The sequence below is a fragment of the Brassica napus genome, unplaced genomic scaffold (genome assembly GCF_020379485.1).
Source record: "Brassica napus cultivar Da-Ae unplaced genomic scaffold, Da-Ae ScsIHWf_2179;HRSCAF=2832, whole genome shotgun sequence".
Classification (NCBI taxonomy): Eukaryota; Viridiplantae; Streptophyta; class Magnoliopsida; order Brassicales; family Brassicaceae; genus Brassica; species Brassica napus.
The window spans coordinates 4,363-7,500 of NW_026015587.1; the positions used below are offsets into that span (position 1 = coordinate 4,363).

General features: G+C 32.8%; 1 non-coding gene across 1 annotated transcript; it reads left to right on the plus strand.

The window, feature by feature from the left end:
- Positions 1-339: 339 nt before the first annotated feature.
- Positions 340-412, plus strand: TRNAT-UGU. Its single transcript has one exon. It is a non-coding gene; the product is annotated as a tRNA-Thr (tRNA).
- Positions 413-3,138: the final 2,726 nt, after the last annotated feature.

Below are 3,138 nucleotides of genomic sequence, written 5' to 3' on the forward strand. Positions count from 1 at the left end.
AGTATCAAATAATATAATTGCATGAGGTTAGAACAAAAAAACCAAGAATTTCAAATCAGATATCATTTAACTTTAAAAAAAAAGCTTTCCGGTCTAATTAAAATTTTCTTATTTAGAAATCATGAAATCAAAATTAGAAAGTCGATATATTGCTATATTATATTAATTCATTAAGGTTTTGTTTTATTTATTTAATGATAGTCACTATTTATTTGAGCTATATTCTGTTCTAGAATATCGAAAATATGATGAATTCTAAATAGATAAGGAAAAATATGAATAGAATAGTTAATTAATACGATCTAGTAGTTTAGTGAATTGTATACACTATTTAGTTGAGCCCGCTTAGCTCAGAGGTTAGAGCATCGCATTTGTAATGCGATGGTCATCGGTTCGATTCCGATAGCCGGCTTTTACATAGTTTTTCATTTTTTTTACATGATTTTTAATGTACTTTCAAAAAAAAATAAGATTGAAAAGACTTCTTTCACCTTTTTCCAAGAGTTACCACGCCATTTATATTATGTCATATAAACTTCCATATAGGAATATATATTGGGGTAAAAGGGTTAGATCTTGGCAAAATAAATGAAGAAAATAAGGAAAATTTTTGTGATTTATTGATTATATATATTGTATATACAATAAAAAAAATCTGTATTGAGAGAATATATCTTCTGACTCTTTGTATTCCAATAGTTTATTGGAGTGGATTTTACGTTATTTATCATTATCATTTAGTTCAGTTTTAATTTGTTTAGTTTTTGTACAATCAATAAAAAAAAGGAGTCTTTATGTCACGTTACCGAGGGCCTCGTTTTAAAAAAATACGCCGTCTGGGGGCTTTACCGGACACTAGTAAAAGGCCTAGGGCAGGAAGCGATCTTAGAAACCAATCACGCTCCGGAAAAAAATCTCAATATCGTATTCGTTTAGAAGAAAAACAAAAATTGCGTTTTCATTAGGTCTTACAGAACGCCAATTACTTAATATGTTCGTATCGCCGGAAAAGCTAAGGGGTCAACGGGTCAAGTTTTATTACAATTACTTGAAATGCGTTTGGATAACATCCTTTTTCGTTGGGTATGGCTTTGACTATTCCTCAAGCGCGCCAATTAGTTAACCATGGGCATATTTAGTTAATGGTCGTATAGTTGATATACCAAGTTATCGATGCAAACCCCGAGATATTATTACAGTGAAGGATGAACAAAACTCTAGAACTTTGGTTCAAAATCTTCTTGAGTCATCTGCCCCCGAGGAATTGCAAACCATCTGACTCTTCACACATTCCAATATGAAGGGTTAGTCAATCAAATAATAGATAGGAAATGCGTCGGTTTGAAAATAAATGAATTGCTTGTCGTAGAATATTACTCTCGCCAGACTTAAAAAAACCTAAGTGAAGTAAAAAAAAATCACTAAAAACAAGAGTTCGGACAACTCCCCTTTGCCCGCTTTTTTGATTAAAACTAAAAAGGGACAAGGTAAGGGATTTTGTCGGGGAATTTTTTCCTATTCATGTTCATAGATTGGTAGGGAGGTTGGATCCCTTGTTTGCTCTTCCCAGCATTTTCCATAGCAAAGAAATGTAGATTTATATCTATTTTTTTTATTTGATTTGATCGTTGTGGTCAATCACGTAAGATTGGTTATTTAGTTGAAAGTACGGAAAGAGAGGATTCGAACCCTCGGTAAACAAAAGTCTACATAAACAGTTCAATGTTACGCCTTCAACCACTCGGCCATCTCTCCGACATCAGGATTATGACTGAGTACCGGGTGAATAGCGAGTTATTCATCGTTTTTTAGATTATGGTAATAGATACCTTTTTTGATCAGAAAAATTGAAGTAGATAGAATATTTTTTTAAAAAACGAGTCCGCTTTTATGTTAGTTCGTCCTATTAAATTCCTTTGTTTGTGAGAATTTCTCACAAAAGAAAAGTTAAAGGAAATAAAAAGAGTTATAGAATGGATTACTACCTATGCAAAGATCGCGTATAAATGGAAATTTTTTGATAAACCTTTACAATTGTAGCCGATATCTTATTACGTCATTCGACAACGTCGGAGAAAAAGGGCATTTACTTATTACAGAGATGGTGCGATTTGATTATCATTATCATTTTTTTCTAGTTTCACCGATTTGGAATAGAAAAAAATGAGTATGAAAAAAATCTACGCTTTGAAGGTGAAGTTGATATATAAAAAAGGTAATCCCTTCGTCATGTAGCCACGATTGTGCAATCCTTAGGATGCTTCATACGAATTCTAGTATTGACCAAAGGTTTTTTACCTACGGTCCCGTAGTCAGATCAATCCTAATAGAAGAATAAAGACGAATAGGAGGATAGGGACGAAAATACGCCGAGAACTCAACAACACGAAAACTTCTTCAAAAGATTCCTTTCTTTCTTCTTATTTGGGATATGGACTAATTAAAATCTTGGGAAAATAAAACATCATCTCATCCGTACTTATCTAAAAAAACACCACCCCCTCTCTTTTCATCCTCCTCCAATTTTTTGTTTTTGTTTTAGTTTGTTCAACTTTTGTTTTTGGTTATATCCAAAGTACGGACGAGATGGATGTTTATTGTTCCAACCATTTTAATTAGTCCCAATCCCAAGAAGAAGAAAGAAAGGAATCTTTTTGAAGAAAGTTTTCGTGTTGTTGATTTCTCGGCGTAGTGCTTCTTCCCCTGTGCCTCCTATTCGTATATTGTATTAGTCTAGTAGGATTGATCTGTAATACGGGAACCGTAGGTAAAAAACCTTTTGCTCAATACTAGAATTCATAATTGAAGCATCTAAGGCTGCACTAATCGTGGATACATGACAGAAGGGATTGCTTTTTATATTATAAACTTCACCTTCAAAAGCGTAGATTTTTTCAATACTCATTTTTTCTATTCCAAATCGGTGAGAAATAGAAAAAAATGATAATGATAATCAAATCGCACCATCTCTGTAATAAGTAAATGCCTCTTTTCTCCGGAAGTTGTCGGAATGACTCGTAATAAGATATCGGCTACAATTGTAAAGGTTTTATCAATAAAATTTCCATTTATACGCGATCTTGGCATAGGTAGTAATCCATTCTATAACTCTTTTTATTTCCTTTAACTTTTCTTTTG